The sequence below is a fragment of the Onychomys torridus genome, chromosome 17, assembly GCF_903995425.1.
Source record: "Onychomys torridus chromosome 17, mOncTor1.1, whole genome shotgun sequence".
Classification (NCBI taxonomy): Eukaryota; Metazoa; Chordata; class Mammalia; order Rodentia; family Cricetidae; genus Onychomys; species Onychomys torridus.
The window spans coordinates 23,026,183-23,050,711 of NC_050459.1; positions in this window are offsets into that span (position 1 = coordinate 23,026,183).

A 24,529-nucleotide genomic window follows, 5' to 3' on the forward strand; every position below is an offset into this window, starting at 1 on the left:
TACATTAAGCATGTGTTCATGATGAGCTTACTGGATTGAGGCCACTCCCTTGGGAACTGCTTTCCAAACTGCTTTCTACAGAATCTGTATAAAATTAGCCCATGTGTTCTGCCAGCATTGCTGAGCACAAAAGTGGGCTTAGTCATGCAGCCTCCACTTAGCAGCTTTTGATGTTTTCTATAACCTAGACTTGCGTGCCTGCAAGCAGGAATCCAGGAAGAAATCATAGCTGGGGTGAACTCTCAGTGTGATTTGCTGCTGATGCCTAAATAACCCCCACCTCCACAGATCCTACCACAAAAGGTCAAATCAATGAGACCTTAGTGTTCAGTGAAAAACAAATCGATTTACATCATTTGCATATCAGCCCCTAAAATAGGACATGAAAATGCTATCAGGTGCCAGTTATGTCTTGGAGCCAATATGAACTTCTTTGAGATTGTTTCACCATGTTTTACCTGAATGACTATTTAATATCTGTAATGTTGGAAGAAATAAAAATATTATATGATATCTTTAGATTAACAGTGTCACTAAGCTCATGTTAATTTAGACTAGTTAGGCAGAAGCAAGATATACAGCTATAAAAATCATCAACCTTATTCTATGAATATATATATAAAATATATAAAATATATATATAAAATATATTCTGTAAATAAACTTTCCACTAGGAAGCCGTGAAATACTGTATTTGTAAAATAAATAGAACTGTATATTTTTAGTGTTAGTCACATTCCACTAATCCTCATTCAAGTGATTTCAGAATACATGAAAACAATGAATTGCCTTGAGATTTTAAGGACAATGATTGGTCTCCTTTTGTTGGCAATGTGCAGAAAGAATCTTTATTTTCTACAGATGATGCAGAATGTCTAACTAATAGTGCCATTCAAGAGCTCACAGATTTCAAATTAGTACAGCTAGAATTTATTAAAGTATATATCCCATCTCCAGGGTGATTTGTTTCCAGAGGATTGCAGGTCGAATTGCATCAAAAGTAAACGTAATAACTTGGTAATGTGAAGAGAACTGGTGAAGAGAAAGTTTGGGAGTATGGACACATGGAAACCCCAAGACGTTTACATCACATTCTTCTGGGCATTGCCCACCTTTTCTAACTCTGATGTCCTCCTCCTCCAGAAATCTCATCTACCATTTTTAGAGGTTTCTCATTTAGGATCTTTTTGTAAACAAAAAACAAAGAAAAAATAAACAACTCATCTTCATTTTCTTCTAACTCATATGCCATTAATATGACCTCCCATCCCACTCGGGAACCACCATGCCCACCGTTTCCACATCATGAACATTCTCCACAGTCCTGGAATCATTGTTATCCTGCCATTTATCCATGAAGAAATCTTCAGTGGTACCAGAGCCTTACATATTCCCTACTGCCTGGTGAGTGAACACTGGCTGATGAACATGACTGTACTACTGAACTGGAAAGTAAAACAAACAAACAAACAAAAAGCTCCACCTCATTTGTCCCTGTGACGTTTCCTGTTAATATTTCATCTGTTGAAATGGGAAACCTGCACATCTCAGGACAACAGGGAACATAAAACAAAAACAAACAAACAAACAAACAAAAAAACATAGACATGAATGGCCTCCGAGAAGTGTAAATCTCTGGATGCATGTATTTAGTCCTGGTGATTCTTCCTTTGTGTCTTGAAGGCATCTTTGCTCCACATACTTCTGGAAATACCAGGTTTTCCAGGCTATCAATAAAACACACAGTGACATGCTTTCTTCACGGGTCCTTCATTTCTGTTCTGTCGCAGAAGTGAAGAAACTGAATCAGACACACTTAGCCTCTTGCTGTGAAAACCATCACTGTTCTTTTGTATAATTATTGTGTTTACAGGTTTTGTAATTCTTCCCTTGCATTTGACATTTCACTTGGTACTCTGTATCCAATTTTTGTGTGTAAATCAATTCAATTTCGGCCAACCATCAGCCTCTTGAAGCAAGCCTCAGAGCACCAGGCTTCAAAGTCACTTTCTCTCCCCGACTTCTCTCTTTGCTTGGTATTTTCAGCTGTCATCTGGTCTCTCTAGCAGTCACCACATAAAACAAATGTGAAAGGCTATCAGGAAATATTCCAAGATGCCTTTTGCAAACCTGATTTTCTGAGGTCCAGGTGTATAGAGTGTGCTCTAACGAAAGCTTAGTTACTGATTATAGTACATTAGCTGAATTCTCTGTGGACTTCTCTGTTTGGCTGAACTCCAGTTTGATTAGGCATAGGAGAGAGAACCCGTAACATTAAGGGTGCTTAAAATGGATAGATAAACATAGAGTTTACCTGCTTACAAACCAATAGGAAGAAAGAACACAAAACGTTAGCAGAAAATGGGGAAAACGGCCTAGGAGTAAATAACAAAAAAAAAAAAAAAACCAATATTCAGAGGAATGAAATGAGGATAATTGAGAAAATACATCTATCAAAGTCCACATCGAGTATCCCTCCATTTCTGCGAACAGCTAAAGCTGTGTCCTGAGTTCACTGCAAGTCTGTTCACAGGACAGAGATTCTTTGCCCACAGCTGACACGTACTAATAAAATAATGCAGTATTGCTAACACTGTATTTGTGACTTAGCATGTACCAGCTCTGCATTTGCATGAAGGCTCAGAGTAGCTCATTCAGGTTTAAAATTTATTGAAAGGCAAACACTTAACCTTTGCTCCCTTCTCTGCCCCACATTAACTCGTTTAGTAATTGGGCTAGCAGCATCAAGACAATGCATGTTTAGACTCTCTTAATGTGTAATCTCTGTGGTTGTTGTTGGCACTTTGCATCACATTACAAAGGAAATGACAATGTATGAATTATATATGGAGCCTTAGCAGAGGACATGAAGTATGATTTTCTTAAGAAAAATAGGAGTTAAGTCAGTCCATTAAAATATATGTTTATTCTTATTTATATTATATGCTAAGCACATTCCCCAATACCCTGCACTCTCTTTCTCCTCATTTAATCCTCTGTACTACTGCACAGTTTTACTTCTGCTTTCAAAGGTATATGGTTTTATGTATCTGCATAAAATCTAAGACAATGAGAGAAAATACATTTGTCCTTCAGAGAATGGCTTTATTTACTTAATAGCTCTACTTGAATCCATTTTCCTGCAAAACACAAGTTCATTCTTCTTTATGTCTGAAAAAAGTTCCATTGTATATTTATGTCACATTTCCTTTATTTTTCTTTCTGTTGAACACCTATATTTGTTCTATAATTTAGCTATTGTGAATAGGGGTGCAATAAACATTGATGTGATATAGAGAGTCTTTGTTCTTTGTAGCTGGATGATCACATTAAAAGCAGTGCTGTGATAAACAATTGCCATTAGGGTGAAGTAAGTATATTATGACCTAAAAAACATTGACAGTTGTTCTATCTTATTATTCACATGAATGTCCTGGAGAACAAAGACACGGAAACCAATGAGCAGAGGAAGGTATGAGAGGGAGAAAGCCAACAGAGCTGCATTATAAAATATAATCTACATCACAACAGGAGAACATTCATTTGGAAGAAAATGAGCCAGGTTCTGTTAACAGAATAATGAATGGTTTCGAAGGCTTACCATATCAAAAAGTCCTAATTGTGTTCATTAATTTCCAGCTCAACATTATTGTGGGAAAACTAAATGTGAACAAAGCAATAATCTACCCCATATCCTCAGATCCCTTTGCAAATGTTTGCTATCCATTACCTTTACTTCAGAACAGCCTGTCTTAATTATTCTCCAATATGATTAATGCAAAGCCCTAAAGACGATGAAGGAATGTGTTGACTTGGAGTAGGGGTGGGGGGCGATATGTGGAAAGATGGAGAAAATTGACACATGACCCTTATAGGTCAAGATAGAACAACAACAACAAAGTAGTGTGTTGAAAATTTTAGCTCATGTAGTATCTAAGTCTAGGGAGGCCCATGTGTGAATAGGAACCCAGGCTCTCACTCAATATAATCCAACAGCATATAAAACACCCAAATGGTAATTTGGAAACACATAGAGGAAATATCCTGATGAATGGCTGATGTTTTCCATCCAACTGGTTGATTATGCTTTATTAATCAGTCTCAATATTAATGTCTGTGTTCTAAGGGAAATAAGTTTCTCTCTTACAATTTTTCATTTTTAATAATATTAGTTCAAACTTATCCAGTGCCTTTTATTCCATTAGCTCAAAGCACTTTTCAAACCACTAATGAATTAGCCTTCCTGATGCTGCAGCTACACAGAAGGCATCCTACCCATTTTCACAGTGAAATGCTTCATGTCTGACAGCATAAACCATTAAAGAGTAGCCATGAGTGTTTAAAAACATACTTCATCATTTGAGAACTTCCCAGATGGTCTCTTTCTTCACAGGAAAATCTGGGGCATTAAGAAGCTTAATGTAATCCCCCATACAATCGCACCATCAGACTCAGTCTATACTGCTTTTCCACCATCTAAAATTATCGACAGAGAAGGAATCTATCCAGAATTTCTGAAACCCTCAACTGGAGGACAAAGTAAAAAAAAAAAAAAAAATGCGAGATGACCCCCCCCCCCCAGTCAGTCTCCTACCAGGAAGCATCTTCTTTATACCTTCAGCAGTCATGAACTTGAGAAATGAACCACTGAAAAGCAACAACTTAGGGAACAAAAGTCACATCTTCAAACCAGGTATCTCCCCAGCAGCATCACCCACTAAGCTGTAAGAGAAAGCAATGGCCAAGCAGAATGGCAGAGCTTCGGGTTTGTTTCAGTTCCACTCGCCTACCTGTAGAGCCCTATCCTGAATATGTCGTCTTGGGATTATAAGCACAAAGGGAGTAAGAGGAATTGAGTGAGTCCTTTTGGTCCCACTGTTAACAATCAAATAGCATATACTTCAATATTTATCATTTCTAAAATTTTGTTTTTGAAGCTTTTCACTCAGGGTAAAGGAAGACTTCTGTATGCTCTATGTCAACTAGATTGATCAGGGTAAAACTATATAAAATATCATTATATTATCTCCTAAATTTGCCTTCTACAATTGCCATATTTAAGGTCTCCAGTATAAAATTATAAAATTATAAACTCTTTTGAATTGTTTAAATTTATTCTTACTCATGTATATCAGTGTGTATTATATGCCATGTACACATGTGGATGGTCACAGAGGCCAAAAGAGGGGGTTATATTCCCTGGAGCTACAGTTATAGGCAGTTGTGAGCCACCTCGTATGGGTGCTGAGAACCAAACGGTGGTCCTTCTGAAAAGTCACATGTACTCTTAACCAAAGTGCTTCCTCTGCAGTCCCTAAAACAATTAGAAAGAGGTCTATGTCCCAAATGACATAATTATGGATCCATGACTTTAAAAATGGCAGTGTGCCATAGACAAGAACTAGAGTGAGAAGAGAGCATTGTAGAAATTTCAGAGGTCATATTTCTGCATGCTGTGTAGTGGAGCATTAAGGACAATAGGATCCAGCAGGATAATATAACACACTAGCGTCTTCCAAGATGGGAACTGGAAACTATCATCTATTATCGTGGTCCCACAGCAGTTCAAAATCATCCTCAAGTCAAGTGTAAGCCACCTCAAGATTACACGACCACAAGCAAACAATATCAACAAGTATCAACTGATGCAACTTTTCTGAGCTGAGGAAGAGCCCACCATGGGGACCTATGTGTGCTCATAACCTGCAGACTGCCTCAGCGACCACACAGCTGTAGTTACTTTCCACTAACACCAGATGGCCTTCCTCAGCCGAGTGTTCCACTTAGTTGTTGGTTGTTTTTGTTTTGTTTTGTTTTGTTTGTTTGTTTTTTCCTTGCCACATTAAGAGTGACAAATACTCAGAATATTGAAAAACATACTGCATATAGGTAGATTACATGCATTGTTAGATAGGCAGATCAACCAACTTTCAAGGTATAGAGAAGCAGACTGCCTGCCTAAGATCTTTAAACAGCTCAGCATATGAGTGAAGGAGGGTACTGTTACACCACTGATAATCATAATTTCCTTGGGAAATAAAAAAAAATAGATGTTGTTTTGTTAACTTAAGTCATAAAGATCGATGAGGTAGACATTAAGTTCATGATTAGTAAAAGACAAGGAAAGGGCACAAAAGCATTTGAGGTAATAGGGATTGCTCAGACCTCAGACACCTAAGAAAAAAAATCAAATAAAACATAAAATAATGAGGACACACGTATGTGTATCATTACTCATTTTCCTCATGAAATTACCTCTCAAAAATGATCACTATCAGGCTTAAGCAAACTACCTTAAAACCTCAGATGAAAAATATCCAAATAATCCCTATACTTTCTGATTTTTTTTTTTTGTCAGTGTCGGGCAAAGAACCCAGAACCCTGTACATGCTGGACCAGTGCTCTACCACTGAGCCACATCTCCAGCCCGACTTCTTAGAGATTTTATTTCTCTACTGCTCTCCCTTTGTTCTGCTGCTTACCTGTCACATTCTCTGGAGTGTACTCCCTTGTAATAGTTCACTCGAGGTGGTAAGCATATGTAATAGATGTTTGTGTAGCTGTCACTCAAAAGCAACACAAATAATCAAAGCACATTAAGAAAGAGAGACTGGGAGAATTTCCCTTGCAAAGTTACCAATTATGCTGTAGCAGAACAAAGATCCAACCTCGCAGAACCCAGGAGATGCATGCGTGTTCCTCGTGAATGGGGACTTGTTAGACTAGGTCTTCTGGATGTTTGCTCAGTTGTACCGTACAGTTAAAAACAATGTCCCTAATGGCTTTCTGTCAGTGACAACAGTTACTGCTTTTAGTTTGAATGATGTATGTCACTTTAAAAATAGATTAATTAAACTGGGCATAATGGTCCACACCCTTAATCCCAGCATTCAGGAGGCAGAGGCAGGTGATTGCTATGAGTTTGAAGCCAGCCTGGTCTACAAAGCAAGTTCCAGGACAGCCAAGGCTACACGGAGAAACCCTGTCTCAGAAAAAAAAAATGAGTTACCCAAAAGAAAAAATTAAATATATTTTTGATGCCGTTAAATTTGTTCTCCAAATGTGAATTTTGCCTCTTTACCAATATTGGCCTTCAGCTTGCAAAGGTCTTTGCTCCCTGTATTAATATGTTTAATGTAGTATCACAATCAATGTTGTTGCACCTGCTACCTCCTCATCTGGGGGCTTCGGAAGGACAGTGAGTCTAACTTTCTTATGTCTATATCTCCCCCAAGATTGAACATGTCATGTTTTGATCAGGTTTGGATAAGGAAAGATAAGTGAATGAGAAAAGTAGGGTATTAAACTAACTTGCTTTTTACATTAATCCATATTGAGGGGTTATTAGAATGTGGATAAGATTACACTGTTAGAGAGAGAGAATCCATCCTCTTATTAGCATCTTTGGGGTCCAAATTGAGGGCAGAGTATTGTGACCAAATAGAGGCTTTGCTTCTACCATGTATACCATCTATACTTGTGTATAGACAATCCCCATCACCCTTCTTTGAAATGGTATAGCACCATGTATTAATCAAAAATCCTACTTTAGATTTTGAATTTTTTCATGTCCTAGGCTATGATATTCTCTGCAATGCTGGGCAGTGGCAGCATGCCACAGGCCCCAGGCAGCCATGCTATGAGGAAAAGTAGCCAATTCTCTATGAGATGCTATGGTGTTCAGTAGGCTAGGTGTAATAAATACACTTTCACCTTACAAGATTTTAAACTTACGATGAGAACAGTGGACCATAACATCATGCTATACTGAGAAGATCTGCCCAACTGTACATATGCATATCCCCATACACACTTAACCTTTAAGCTCTGGAAATTCATTTTGTCTGACCAACCTATCTGAGCAAATATCCCCAGCTTCCCAAAGATGAGCTGTTGGCTCCACAAGGCGGGGCAAGTTTCCACCCATGCTTCTGCTCCACTTAGAAGGGATAGGAGTGATGGAATGGAGACTGGGATGGAGAAAGGTCCATGGGACTCCAGCAGCTGCTTCTTCACTTCGTTTCTCTACAAGCAAAAGTTGCCTACATCAGGCTCGGAGTGGGAAGCCTAAGAAGACTTGCTGCTGTAAGTTCCCCCAAAAAGATATTTCCCCTAACTCTAGAAAGGGCAGGAGAAGCAAGGCTTTAGCGAATCCTGCTTGTTTCCTTGACACGTGGTTTCAGAGTATAGGACAGAGGAAGAAGAGCCAAGTCCACAGGCCTACATTTGATATGGGATATGCTTTGTATTCTCCTTATGATGCAAGATGAACAAGAGCACCCTGATCTATTCTTTCTCATATTTGAGAGTTGCATGCATCAGGCCATAGCCTAGAGTTTTCAGAAATTGTTTCCTTGTCTCAGTTTCTAGCTCATTCATATTTTACAAATAGTTTTAAAAACTTACCAGTGCCTTCTTCCAAACACAGCTCTTTCCATCTTTTTATTCTTCTTTCTCCTTTATGTCTGTACTTGTGGCTCAGTGGGAGAGCCCTACATGGCATGCACAACATCACCAGCACTGCAAAGTAAAAGGAAAACAAAGAAGAGCTTTGATTTGCTTCTAAGCCGTCCATCACCCCATGACTTCTCCAGATTCTCTGTTTTAATCAAAATAACAAGTATGCCCTTTTTGGAAAGTTTCAAAGCACAGCTATGAATAACCAAGTGCATGACTTTCCACTCTTGCAGTGGAAATACAAGATAACCAAGTGCCTGAACCTTCTGCATTTGAGGAGATGGTAAGATCAGATTCTCTTCTGATCATTTGAGCGTATTTTTCCAACCATTAGTGAGTGTCAGGACACTCATTCTTTTTTTGATTCGGACTGAGCAGAAAGGCATTGCTGCAGCTTACGTTCTACCTGTTATACGGCTATGTGGGGTACCTCATGGGTAAGTGGTTATTTGATGCTTGCTGAAATGTCTCTTTCAGATACTCATTGACCACTGACATCCCTCTTTCCCCAAGTGCCCATTCCAGCCCTTTAGCCACTGTCTCTGGGCTTGAAGAAAGTCTCTTACACTTCTGACAAAAGCCCCTGGTGCCTAAGCGTGCAGCGATACTTTTTCCTTCTCTGACATGCCTATTTTTTCTTCTGTTTATGAGATATCTTTTTATGAATAGGTATTTGCACTTTTAAAGGAATCGTTTTCTTAATAATTTCCTTTATGGCTAGTTTTGAGGGGTGTGTGTGTGTGTGTGTGTGTGTGTGTGTGTGTGTGTGTTTGTCTCTCTTAAATGAAATCCTCCTCCTTCCTGGTGCTCTGAGTTCCTTCTCCTTCCCTCCCTCTGCTTCAGAGAAGACTGAGTTTGCCAGGTGCTTGGGGTCTGCTGATTCTGTCATGATTCAGCCATATAAATCATGCTTAGAGAGTGCTTTCTCATCATAAAGAAACAGCTTTGATGACCGAAGTAGCCCAACCTTTTTATTGATATGATGCCATTGCCACATGTTCTCATTGCTTGTAGACGTGTAGCTTTCTGGTTGAAGGCAAAACCCTGCACTGAAAAAACACCAGTATAAGATCCATTTCTCCTGATTGATTTACAAAGTGCAGAAAGCCTGGCTCTTCCCTAGATGAAATGGTAAAGGACAGAAGTGATAGGATTGTAATAGTGCCACTAAGTGTCATTCAACTTTACTCAGGAAGTTGAAATGTTCCTCGAAGCAAGCAAATTAAAAATATTTTTATTACATTCCTGTCATAAAGAGGTTAAAAAAACAAAACTAGGTTAACAAAATTGCTAGGACATAGTCAAAATAGTGCATCATTCAGCATCTCTCTGCATGGTCTCTGTCACTAAAAAAGTAGACGGCCTTTAATTCTATGGCTTTTGATTCTAATAAACCTGATTGAGGGCTTCCTGCTAAATGATAGCCACTAGTTGGTCGTTGGGGTGAATATTCTAAGTCCCTCTTAGCCATGCTCCATCTTTGTACCATGATTAATGCTTACCCTTGGGCTCAAAATGCCCAATCAGATTGCCAAGGCTTGTAGGCACAAATCAGGAAAATGCTGCCACAAATCATTCTCCCCAAATAAAAAGGTCAACTGGTATTAAATTAGTTCATTTACAGAACTCATTGAAATTAGCAGCATGTTCTTAAATTGCTTCTTGATTGAGGACATTTGCCTCATTAATTCTAAACAACCTGAGAAGACTATTAAAGTCTTACAGGGGAAAAAAAATGACCAGACAAGATGCACAATACATATTACCTCAAGGTAAATGCAACTCACAAAATATATGGAACCAAGAACAAAGGCACAGTGAGCAAGCTCTACTTCCCCATTCCCCCATGGAAGTCCCTATCATTTTTTTTCATATACAAATGCACTTCCAATCAATGCTTATGTACATCATGAACCATTTGTTTGTGTGTTCCTCATCTTTGCAGCAAGGAAGGATTTCCTGACACACAAACAGCCACATGATTCCCCTCTTTGGTGGTTCTGTTTCATGTTTAAGTAATTTTCCTGAGAACTTATCTGTAACTTCTCCTTGACCAACCCATAAGCCTGGAGATTCTAGGCTTTCCTGAGTAGGCCACACTCTGACTCCCTTCTGGGGATTTTCAGTGGATCTCATGAATCTTAAGAGGCAGGATGGGGAGGGCACTGGAGAACACAAACAATAATACTCCCAAAGAATCCAGAAAAGACAGACCCAAGTATAGGGCAGTAATTTGGTCATGATAAGATCGGGCTACACATGTAATTTTATTTCTCTGTGAAATTGGAGGCCAGATAAATTTCCCCGAATAAAGAGAGGCAGGAAGTTCAAGGAAGAGGCTGCTGCCAGAGGTCAAAGAGCAATGAGCATTTGTGAAAAGAAAAAGAGCTCGTTTTGACTTTGGGTTTGAGTCATAGGAAATTATCTCAGAAGTGAAAATTGAGGCCAAAATGTAGTCAGCATTGGTCATAAAGTCTCAGCATGTCTGCTCTTTGGCTTCTGGCTGCCACCTTGGAAATGCAGGGGGAAAAAGATACTTTCTGAGAAAAACTTAAATAGAAGAGACCATTTTTTTCTTATAAATATCTTACTCATTTCAGTTGTGCTGGGAAGAGGGGAAGTCACTTTAGTCTTTATGGTGTTTCTCCACTGATGAGAGAATAAATTTGTATAAAAAAGAAAACCCTAGAATACACATTTCTTACAAAGGCAATAGAGTACCTGACCCTACACATTATCAATGGACAGACTGACCCTTATCAGCGGCCCATCACATATGATCTGAGAGCCCTGTATCACAGATGGCTGGGACAGAAGGGAGAGAACATTTCATTTGGTCACTTCCTGACATGGGTCCCAGGAGCACAGCTGGGACAGAAATCCTCTGCAGCATGCACTAGACCAGGCCTTGAGGACTGCTGCAGTCTGGCACTGAAAACAGCTCCTAAATCCTGTCTCTTTCAACTTGGTCAAAGGAATCATTTAATGGGCCCAATGTCTATTTTATTTTATTTTTATCTCTTTTTTTATCCTTTTTTTTATTTATTATATTTGTGGTTTAATTTTACACATCAGCCATGGGTTCCCCTGTCCTCCCCCATCCCACCCCCGCCCCCACCTTCCCCCCAGCCCCTCCCCTCCATTCCCATCAACTGTGAATATTATGAGACCATTACTTCCACCTCCAGCATAGTCTTCAAGAGGTCATGTTTTGACCATGACCTTCCATACTATCTAGGTCAAACAATGTTAGTTATCTTACAGTAACTCATTTATCCTCCTCAATATTTGGTATTGTTTTCTTTCATCTTATTAAGGTGTTACATGGACTGGGAAGCACACTCATGTCAGCATTTACCATTGGGTGGGAACCTGGCTTGCATGAACATGGGACCATGTTTTGTATTTTTATATTAATCAGCCGCTAGTTACCTCTAACTATAGGCTAGTGTCTAGTGTCTTCAGGGTCTGTGATGCTGCCTAGGTGTTTCTTCTTTGCTCCCATTCTCTCACTATGCTTTTATTCTTGGAGTACTCCCTTGGGCATATCTACCCTGAATACACAAAACGGTACACCATTACATCTTTAACCAGATTTCATGAAATTCTTCTAATGTCCTTGCTCCTAAAATGCAAATAAAAGAAAAACAGCCACAATTCCAATTAGCATTTTGTTCCCAAGTTGTCCTTAGCCTGAGTTGACACTTGATCTGGAGGAATGGCAAGGAGAGCAAATAAACCATCTGCTTCAGGGAGGATTGTGTGTAAGATCATGTGAGCAATAAGTTCAGGATTGCAAAGAAAGAGATTAACACTCCAGCTAAAGTATTTGGACAAGTCAGACTTTACTCATGATTAAGGAGGTGCCCTCCAAAGAGTGAGCACACGAAGACAGGAAGTGCATTTGTTTTTTATTCTAACTCAGGTGGTAGCTGTGCCTTTTCCCCATTGGCTTGGGTCCAACCTCGCAATCTTATTCAATTGGCTAGTCTGGAAAGAAATGGCACACCATAAGTGAAGGAGGAACGGGAAAGGAGTCATCACTCCAAGAAGAAAAGGCTCCAGGCCATCAAATTCCTAAACAGAGCAGGGGACCTTTCTGAAAACAAAGGTTTACTGGGTAGAGAGGATTAAAACATTTGTATAAAAGTTTTAAAAGCTGGAGAAGATAAAAAGATTTTAATTCTTTGTCCTAAGCACAAGTTTTATAGTATTTGATAGAAACAAGTCATAGTTGATATTTTTAAATTTTTATTTATTTTATTAGTATGAATGCCTACATATACATATGTATATCAGGTGCCCATGGAATTCAGAAGATGCTGACACCCCTAGCATTAGTGTTACAGATGGTCGTGAGCCACCCTGTGGGTGCTGGGAATTGAACTCAGGTTCTCTGCAAGAGCAACCAGTTAGATATTTCTTATAATCATTGGTGACCTCCAAGGCTATACAGAGGGACACACATTCTACGTAGCAAAATGAAAAAAGCCATTCCAGGGAGAATTTCAATAATGGTGCCTCATCATCACCTTTCTGTTTACCTCCCCCATCCCAAACAGGCTGGAACTTTTTAAAACATTGTATCTAAAGGTTCTTTTGTGTCAAGCAACACAGTTTCAACCCTAGAGAAGTCTTAATGTAAAACTGCATGTGCTCAAGTTGACTTACTAATTTAGCCCCAAATTTCAATTTCAGATAGCCTGAGGCTAGCCTCACAAGCTACCAATACTCTCATCATCCAAAAGCCCTCTGCACCCCCTGTAACCTTTGGCTAACTCATTACCCTCCTTTGCATAAATATGAACACTGAATAAAAGAGTGTGAGAGAGAAATGGAGCAAAGCAATGCATGAGATAGCAGTGAGGGGGTTCTTTCCTCTGCCACTCCCAACTTGGTGACAAACTGGTTAGCCTAACACGAATGCCAAGACAATTAGTAGGGATGCTCTTTATGGCTGCATAATTTCCTGAACATCTTAAAAAAGTATCTCCACCTAACACAGTGTTCCAAGGTTACTTTTTATAATGAGCTGCTGTGTGTGAAATATTAATTTTGACACATAAAAAATGGAACCGCTGCCTAACAGGGAGGCCCAGTGTGGTTGTCCAAATCTTATTTTTATTATTTGAATCCTTAATTTTTATATGCATGTTACATGGTCTAGAGACAAAAAGAACACCAATAGATTCTGGAGATGCAAATTCAAAATGTTCAGACCAGTTGAGGAAGTTAGATCCCCAGGTTTTATCAGAGCAGGGTTTCATGCATCCACTGAGAGAGAGTCATTCTTTCTGAGAGCAATGTCTTTCTATCCCTAATGCCCACACTCACTTTTGTAAATAAGTGGAAAGAGAGGAATTCTACCCTCAGCTGATAGCTATTCAACTACAATGCTAATTGTCAGAGACAGTTGAAAGGCAATAGTAACAAACAAATTATAAAGTCCTCATTGGGATCAGTGTTGTAGCCCACACCTATAATTCCAATGCTCTGGATGAAGTAGGAGAATCATGAGTGTGAGGCCAGCCTAGGAAATTTGTTTTTAAAAAGTAAAACAATACAAGAGGTGGGGGGGGGGGGAGAGAGAGAGAGAGAGAGAGAGAGAGAGAGAGAGAGAAACTGGAATCCATTTCTCTAAGAGAAAAACATCTACATTTGATCCCATAACCTATACTAAAAAAAAATAAATAAATCCATTTGTGTTGGTATATGCTTGTAATTCTAGAGCTAGGGAGACAAAGACTGTCAGATCCCACAAGTTCTCTGGCCAGTCAGCCTAGCCAACTTGGTGAGTTCCAGGTCATTAAGAGACTTTAATCTCAAAAAAAATGTAAAATAAAATGAGATAGACAGCAACTGAGTAATAACAAGCAAAGTTCATTTTTATTTTAGTGTCTCTAGCTGCTGGTTCTAACCTCTACATACATGCACATTCACAGTCACACACAAACACCTATATATATATGTGTGTGTGTGTGTATGTGTGTATGTGTGTGTGTGTATGTGTATTGTGGTGGTATTGTGTTCCCCAAAATATTGTGTGTTCCCCAAAATAAACTTATCTGGGGTCAGAGAACAGGAAAGCCACAATATTAAACATGAGGATAGGCAGTGGTAGCACACACCTTTAATCCTAGCATTTCAGAGACAGAAATACCTCTGGATCTCTGAGTTCAAGGCCACATTTGAAATAGCCAAGCCTGGTGAAATCCCAGAAATCCAGCCTTTAATCCCAGGGAGTGACGGCAGAAAGTAGAAAGATATATAAGGCGTGAAGACCAGAAACTAGCAGCATTTGGCTGGTTCAGCATTTGGATGGTTCAGCATTTCGCTGGTTAAGTTCAGGCTTTCGAGCAGCAGTTCAGCTGAGAGCCACTGGGATGAGGACACAGAAGCATGCAATCTGAGGAAACAAGACCAGCTGAGGAACTGGCGAGGTGAGGAAACTGTGGCATTCACCCCAATAACTGGCCTCAGGTTTGTTCTTATTAATAAGACACACACATTTTATCTCCTTTAAGAGGACCAGTGATGGATATCTCTGGACTGTTCAGTAATTCAACAGTATCATGGGCATCAACTTTACCATTCTGGCTCTCATCCTCATTCTGTGATTCCCTGATTGCAATAGAGCTACCACTACTTTCACATGAAGCCAAGGTAGGGCTTTGATGTAGAAAGCAAAAGAGTCAGTCTGTTTGTCATGGACAAGCTCCTCATCCACTCCCTACACCTCACCAGAGTCAGAGCCAAAGACTCTGATAAAATGATCACTGGTAGCAGAAACCATGCGTGAGCTGAACCAAACCTTAGTTCATCCTTGAGACTGTGAATAGATCTACCTTCCATTTAGATAAAGAGCCTTTTTGTACTTCAAAAATTGGGGACCATTTAGAGAACATAAGACAGATTTTCAATGAGAAATTCATCATGTCAGCCCCATAAAGAAGGCACTATGATTCTTGTACTGATAACTGAGGCTCCAAGTACCTCAACTTATATCTGTAGCCCACAGTGTACTCCTGGAGGATCTTGATGTTTTGACCCCCAGATTTTCTGTTCTTTACCATGCTTGTAAATGCTTAAGTATAATATCAACCACTGCTCACTAGGCACAGGAACACTGCTTTAAATGGCACTACTTCCAAGAAATGACTGTTTCTGAATCCATCTCCATATATGCATTATCACTTATGAAGTTTCTAAAGTAGTAATCATTTTGCCATCAAAGAAAGACACTGCAATTTAAGTAAGACCCAGGGGGAGGAAAGGAGCTTGGGCTTACTAATTTTGCATTAGAGGAAAGGTTCCACAAGAGATCTGACCCAAATTTGTGCCTTTTATTCTCTGCAACTCCAAAGGAAATCCATCGGCAAGCAGAGGTTCCACAGTGGCTACATGTCCTATGGTGGCTCTAGTTGCTGGTTCTAGCTGCTGCTCCCAGTCACCAAGTCAGGCTCCATACCTGTCTTACCTTGTAATCACCTTCAAGAAAAATGTCGTAGCTTCATTTTTTTTCTTCCAGAAAAAGACCATGAGAAGGAAAAACTCAACTGACAAGACCAAACTCAGCTAGGGGGTTGAGATCCAAGCCTGTAAGACCCTAGTTCCCATATTCCCCACAGGTTTCTTCTCTATGACTTTGACCCCTAATGAGGGTGGAGAGAGTAGCAGAGAAAAAATAAGATCAAAATCAATGTTTTTCTTAGGGTTCTTATTGCTGTGAAGAGACACTTTGACAATGGCAACCCTTATAAAAGAAAACATTTCATTGAGGCTGGCTTACACTTTGAGGTTTAGTCCATTAGCTTCGCGGCAAGAAGCATCATCATGAAGCATGGTACTGGAGAAGGAGCTGAGAGTTCTCCATCTTGATCTGCAGGCAGCAGGAGACTATGACACTAGGCCTAGCTTGAGCATAGGAGACCTCACAGCCCACCTTCACTATTGCAGCAATTAATGAGGCAATTCCACATAGTTTATCTCGTAATTAAAAAAGGTTTGTTTATGGGGTAACTTACAACCAATAAGGGTTCAATTACAGGATCTTGGAGAGATGAGGTGCAGTCCAGCATAGTTCTCTGGAGAACTCTGACTTAGTCTGCAGTCCAGCCTCCAGGACCACAAGGAGCCAAGGGAGCCAGTAGGTATGCATCTTGGGTCTTAAGGGGTCCCGTCTCAGCTACGCCTTAGGTGCAGGTCATAGGCAGGTGTGGCAGTTACTTGTTGCCACACTGGGTGCAGTGCTTCGTGGTCAAAGCTGGAACAGCTACCCACTATAGCACATTTCCTCCAACAAGGCCATGCCTACTCTAACAAGGCCATTCGCTATGAGCCAAGTATTCAAACACATGGGTCTACGGGGGCCATTCCTATTCAGACCACAATACTCTTCCCAATTAAGAAGTTAATATAAATTCTCAAAAAGTAAGTCCCTGAATCTGCCTCTCATCTGGAGACTAGAAGATGAGATAAATGGTGATTTGGGACTAAATATCAAGTAGGCAGATCTTCTGACTTAGAGTCTTAATGGGAATCCACTTTTAAAATTTTAATTAATTAGTGTGAGCATCTTTGTGTGTGTGTGTGTGTGTGTGTGTGTGTGTGTGTGTGTGTGTGTGTGTGCCTGCATGATTTGATGTTCCCCCACAGGCACCCCCAGAAGTCAGAGGATGGCACAGATCCCCCTGAAGATGCAGTTCCAGGGAGCAGTGAGTGCCTTGCTTGGGTGCTGGCATCTGAACCCAGGTCTGCAGAAGAATAGCTAGCTCTCCTAAGCACTGAGTCATTGCTCCTGTCCCCTACTGGGAATAATTTTGAAATTGGAAGAAGACACTGTTCAAAATTATGCTTGACAAGAAATGTAAACAGGGTTTGTCCTAGGGAAATGTGTGCTACAGCTGCTTGGACTATAAGCCATAGAAATAAAAGCTTACGACTATGTACAGTGGGAACCAAAGCCAGCCATATCTACTTGGGTTCTGGTGTCTGTGTTCACTTGGTGTGCTCCACCTCCAGCTCTAAGAAACTATTGCTCCTTCTACTCCGTACACATATCTGAATTACTTTTAGAAAGTAGGACTCCCTTTATAAGACTTATAAAGTTGTGGGGGGGGGGGGGAAGTTGGGCTTCTTTATTGCAGTACATCTTGTTTATCTGCCTTTTCTCAGCTCTGCAAGCCTCATTCTCTTGGCCAAGCTTTTAGGTAAGGAAGGTTCCAGGAGGGCTATCTAGAGAGAAGAGCTGTCCCACTAAAACTGCAGGGAGTGGTACATCAGAGACTGCAAATTATCTTAAGGGCTATGTCCAGGCTGGTGAGCCCTCTGAGCCCTTTGTGCCCTCCGTGGCAAGAGATCCAGCAGAAACACTGGCACCCGTGCCTGAAAGGAGAGTGGCAAGATATTTGTGCCACTTTACAGATTTGTGTGAGACTATTTGGGGACTTTAAGGACTCCAGCTGGAAGAGAACAGGCCATGAGCGCCCCCCGCCCCCCAGTAGATGCAGGTGGGATTCGAAGAACGCAGCTGCAACTTTCTCTTTTTATTTACTGATTGTGCGAGCATCTGCATCCTGGTTTCTGGACAGATGAAAAGGGGAGAAAAGGAAATGTTCTTCCACTTCGTGCTTCCAGGAAACACTGGAGGAAATCATGGGTGGCCTTACCGGAGTGTGACTCTTCATCAGAATAACTAGGATGGAAATTGCCTGTGTCCAAGGGCAAAGACATGATTGGCCTCTGGTCATTTCCACCCTCGTAAAGGCACTTGGCATCTTGGCGTCACACCAGCCCTGCCTGTGGGGAAGCCATGTGTTGATGGAAGCAGTCTGAGACCAGTGATTCAGAGGGATGGGAAAACAAACGGAGAGTCCTGACCAGGCTCTGCCTGTGCCTCCATATGCTGCTTCCCTGCCATTCCGCTTCTGATTGATGAGGAGGAGGTGGCTCCGGGAGAGAGGGAGGCGGGAGGGAGGATTCCAGGTGCTCCAAATTAGGAATAATTCCGCAGATTAGCCTAATGAAGTCAAAAAGTTAATTTGTAGCTGCCAGTTGTTGAACAGCAAGTTATAAAGAGCCTCAGCCCCCACGCAACCCAGCACAGGGAAGGCAAAGGCAGAGAGAGAGTCAGAGTCGCTGGGAGGACTTGGAGGAAACACCTGCGAGAAAGTGTCTGCTGAGAGAAAGTCAACAGGAGCCAGGTGGCCTCCTGGAAGAAAAGATCATAGAAATAATGACTTAAGGACCACGGGTAACCTGGGCTTTGGGCAGGGCTGAGTGCGGGTAATCTTCGCTTAGCCCTGGAACTGATCCCCAGTTTAGAACACAGTGTTGTTAGTTGGTGCCAAGCTTGTAGGCTCCTCTAGCACATGGATAATAAAGTGAATGATAGCCCTTCACTCTTCCCTGGTAATTTATGCTTGGTTCCCTCAATCTCCCTCTTTTTTTTTTTTTTTTTTTTTTTTCAAATCTTCAATTTTAGCTAGCTCATCTCCTCCTGCATTCACTGGGGAAGTGAGCACTCTGAGACAAAAGCAAACTTTGGATTGTCCCACTGGAAGGAGTGTAGTTTCCTCCCTAGCACAGGGTCCTGGGCATCATGCACTTTTAGGGCAGCATGGGTGCCCATCTACATGTAACTCTTACTGAACACCGTCTAGTATATTGCCTGTCTTTGGGTTTCTATTGCTGTAAAGAGACACCATGATCACAGCAACGCTTATAAAGGAAAACATTTCATTGGAGTGGTTTACAGTTTCAGAGGTTTATCCATTGTCATCAGTATGGTGGCCTGCAGGCAAACATGGTGCTGGAGAAGGAGCTGAGAGTCCTACATCTAGATCCACAAGCAGTAGAAGTTGACTGTGTCACTAGGCCTAGCTTGAGCATATAAGCTCCCTCCACAGTGACATGCTTCCTCCAATAAACCACACCTACTCCAACAAGGCCACACCTCCTAATAGTGCCTCTCCCTGTCCACCAAGCATTCAAACACATGAGTCTATAGGGCCATTTCTATTCATACCACCACACCACCATTATGCATCTAGCTTTTTACTCTAAAGACAAGGCAATCCCTGGTGCATGAGCGGGCTTTTTGGAGCCCACTGCCTGTGGTGGAACACCTTACACAGCCTTGGTGCAGGTGGAGGATCTTAGACCTGCTTCAACTGAGTGGATCAGGCCTTGCTGAATCTCCACGGGAGGCTTTGCCTTGGAAGAGGTGGAAATGGGGAGGGGGCTGTATTGGTTTGGGGGGAAGGAAGGCTGGGGGTGGGAGGCAGGAGAGGAGGGGGATCTATGGTTGGTACGTAAAATGAATTATTTAATAATAGTTTAAAAAAAAAAGAAAAGGCAAGATGAATGAGGAGGTATAGAAGTGCAATGTGCTTCAGGAAGCATACAGGAGAAACTAATGAATGAAACCTGGCTTTATCTATGAAGAATTGCTATGAACCCACAGATAACTCCTACACTGCATTCAATATATTTCAATGATGCGGCTTGTATCACAAGGTTATGTTCATGTGTCCATGCCTGTCCTTCCGAAGTATTTAGTATCCTCTCATCCAGACAGTTTCAAGTGCTGAGAAATAAAGCAAAGCCCACAGGTCTAAATAAATACCTGCTGAATGAATTAAAAGTTGCTCTCTAGGTGGGAGTTATCCTAGTCAACCCCACTTTCCCATTATCCTGCCCTCAGACATGGAAAGCTGTTCACAGCATGTGTTGGGACACTTAATCATTCCCAAACTTCTTTAATTGCCTTCTCTCCTTCCCTGCCCCAGATTACTCCTCCTGAAACCTTTGTGACTTATTCATGTGCTTATTTAACTGGTCAACTATCTCTGAACTGACTTTGGCTCTTAACCTTAGTAAAGACAAATGCTTCTATTAGATTAGAGACTAGTCATATGAGAAAAGATTAGCCCTTGCTTGTTGGAAAGTTACATAATGTTGTGGTTATAAAATTGGGGCTTAATATCCAGCTGGTGATTATGTCTGTAATCAGCTACTCTATGGAGAGATTTAGGAACTCAGTAAATGAACTGTTGATGCCATAGAGGGCTTTCCTCTGGCACTAGAGACTCCGCCAGCTGTACTGTCTGTAACAGCAACTACAAGTTTGGTACCATACAGATATTGCCAGGCACTTGGCATGGAGTAGTTCGTTATGTCCTCCCCACAGCTCTGTGAAGCTGTGCTCCTCATGTAAACAATGGGATAATAGTCTTTTTTTTTTTTTTAAATAAGGGGAAATAGTGTGTTAGATTTCTGCCAGTATATAAAATACCCAAGATAATCAACTTACCAAGAGACAAAGTTTACTTTAACTGGAAGTTTTGGAGGCTCAAGCTCATAACTGATCTGTTTATTTGGGTCTGTTGTGAGGCAGCATGTGATGGAGGAAGCCTGTGACACAACCAAAGTGATCTCCTGTAGCAGAGAGGAAAGATGGGGTGGAGAGGAAGGGAATGGAGTCCCACAATCCTCTTCGAGAGCATGTTCTAAGTCACAGGAAGGTTTTTCATTATGCCTCATCTCCTAAAGACTCCACTATCTCCAAAGAGATCCACACTAGGGAATATGAAGTTAACAGGGAGACCCTGGGGAGGTGTTTGCACTCCAGACGTTAGCAGAGAGGTGAAATAAATTCCTCAAGTTTATCCAGCTTGCAAAACTGTGTAGTTGTTGCACGCGTCCAAGACCAACTGGGTCCTAAGACTTACTTTACCTGGGCTGCTGATCAGAAGCTAGGATTCCCATTCTTGGGGCAAGAGAAATAGCTAGGAAAATGTGATAATTACTTTAACCTAATTCAAAATTCCATGACAATCATCCCTTTGTCCTTCTTTTATCCAAATGTAACCACGGAACAATGTAGCTTTAAAAGTCAAGCTATGTGTAGGTACACTCAATCCGCGTGGTAACCAAATGATGTCACAAAACACCTCATAAGGTAGTTTCTCACTTTAAGAAGTAGATGGGGCCAGGTGGTGGTGGTGGTGCATGCCTTTAATCCCAGCACTCAGGAGGCAGAGGCAGGCAGATCTCTGTGAGTTTGAGGCCAGCCTGGGCTACCAAGTGAGTTCCAGGAAAGGCGCAAAGCTACACAGAGAAACCCTGTCTTGGGGAAAAAAAAGAAGAAGAAGAAGAAGTAGATGGGGGTCACAAAACTGGAGCCATCAAATGACCTGGCACTTCATGCAATGAAAGCCACACAGGCTGTTGTAGCCACAGGCAGATTGCTATTTGGTACTTGGCTGAGTTCTTCTCTGTACACAGCACAGTGGCAGTAACACCACAGAACTGAAATGGTAACTAATGCTAGCCACTAATGCTGGCAAAATTTGTTTGTAAACAGATGAGGATGCTGTAGCAAATGCTAAGATTGCTGGAATCTTTAATTAAGTAAGACAACTTTACAGCATGAAAGTTCATTAAAAGTTGCAATCAGGAATTGATTGGTAGCTGTTTTGATTAAGTGTTGTGGTCCAATTAGCTGGAACTAGTTGACATGGCCTTAAAGTTATTAATACTGATTTATAAAACATTATTAAAAATTAATATTTTCTGTATTACTGAAGGAAAAATATTGAAAAAGATTAAATACAGGTCCAGACTTGAGGCTGCATTGTTTAATCATTAAACTAAACATTACAAATTACATTCACTCAAAATAGCATTGTGTATCATATTATTTAAATTAATGATATTGTTTTGAGTTTTATTGATTTTGCAATGTTATTTTATATTTAATTTATAAACTTGCTTTGGGTTTTCATGAGTTATAAACATAAGGAATATATTAAATTACATACTAATAAATATTAAATAGCATTTTGACAAAATACCAGGAACAAGTGTTCAGAGTTTAAAAAACTTTTATTTTTACTTTAAAATTACCGTGACATGTCAACTTTGAAATAAAATGCAGGTTGTACTACTTCCTTTAGGAAAAATAATTAAACATTGGAATCTAATCCTTAAACATGAAACAAATTGGAAAAAAAAAGTTGTAATTGAATAGGTATCATGGACCAGTTAATATCCTGGTTATAGAAGCCAAATTTTTATTTATTTTTAAGTAGGTCCAATGATAAGAACAGAATTTATCATGAGAGAGAAAGAGTCTTTGATGAGAAGTATGCTTAGGCAGACAGATAGGTAAGAAATATAAATAAAAAGGCTGATTTTCAAAATGCTGATGATAGTATCTTAGACTAAAATATTAATTTTTTATTGCCTTTTCTATACATATTCATTGTTCATTTATTTTTAATAAGACATTTCTACCATGAGAAAACAATGATCAAAATATAAGGTATACGAATAGTTCTCATCTCATGTTGAAGGATCATTGGATGTCAAAATCACTTTGGAAGACTGAAGAGATTTATTTTTAAATTTTACATTTCTATAATATCCCTTAGGTAACTCCGAAAACATTTGTTTTATGGGCTACCAGAGGGAAAATGGGAGGGAGAGGAGACAGAAAGGATGGAGAATATGGCCTAGAACCTGGATTCCAGATCAACTCCTCAAACTTTTAAGTCCAAAGTGCCTTCCCCAAATTACTAATGTTCTCTTACCAAGGAAGTATGGGATCTCCTATAGTTCCAGTTGTCAGATGCTCGGGATATCTCACAGCACATGGTTGTCAAAACTCTGTTTCATCACAGAGCTTACACTGTAGCAGAGAGAGACAATGAGCCATGAACAGGCAGGTTAGACTAGAATAAATACAGGATGAGCATCTCCTCTCCAAAGGCTGATGTTTCCCAAACCCAGAACGGTTTCAGCATCAGTGGAAAATTCCAGGCCACAAGTAAAACATCCCACACTTACCTATATGTTGATGTAAAAATATACAGGTACACTGAAGACACTGGATAGCATTCCTTCAAGCCGTATATATGAGAAAACTAAATGAATTTCATGTTTGGATTCAGGGCCCTTCCCCCAAGGCATTTTACCATATGCATTCAAATATTCCTCAGCTTGAAATTCAAAGGGTTTCTGATCCCATGTATTTTTCATAAAGTATACCAGCAATCCTATGAAATAGAATTGAGCTGGAGAGGAAGGCTCAGGAATGAAGAAGGGGCATTCAAATTGTAATTTGACCTGGGAGCAAAAGTGAAAAGATAGGTGAATGTTAGAAAAAAGGAATAAGAAGAAGGAGAAGAAGAAGGAGGAGGAGAAGGAGGAAGAGGAAAAGGAAGAAGAGGAGGAGAGGAGGAGGAGAAAGCAATCACAATGTTCTGAGCTCTCTGGATACTGGAAGCTTGCGGGTGGGTCTCCAGATAGTGCTCAGACTGAGGCAGGACCACACCTGATGTGTTCCAGCCCAAGATATCAAATGAGTGTAAAAAAGAGAAATTGAAAAGTAATGGCTCAAACAGAGCAACTGATGAATTCTTATAGGTCATTGTTAGAACTTTACCATTGGCTGCAAGAGAAAAGGCCAGGCTTTGCTGCTGGGAGCAGTGATATGCAGTCACCAATTTTAGCATAATAAATAGTTCTAGCTTCTGTGTTAATATGGTATGAGGAAGGTCTGATTGGTACAGGATGCTCTAATCCGAGTGTATCATGGGGAACCAAGAAGATACAGAGATCTATTGTCTTTGGAAATTTCAACAGAAATAGATTTTATTGTTTGTTAGTCTATTCTTAGGCCTGAAAGGATGCAGGAGAAGGTAGTTAGAAGGATCCAGAAGCAGCAAATGCTGCATGGAGTGGATCTGTCCAGGGATGAACCTTTGACTTAGAGACACAGCCAGGCACAAGGACCTTGGAGTTATTCAGGAGTATATACCCTGACCTTCCCTCATTCCACATGTTGGCACATGGCTTACAGCTTGTGTCTATAGAACAAAACACACCCATACTCATTCATTTTCTCATCACCAATAGCTGTAGTCACACAACAATGATAAAGCTGCATCATTGCCACAGCAGCCCATTTGCCTGTAAAGATTTAAATATTCGGCACTGTCCCTTTGCTGACCTGTGACATAACACCTCAGTTTGAGTCCAGGGCATATCATAAGAAGCACAAAGGAGA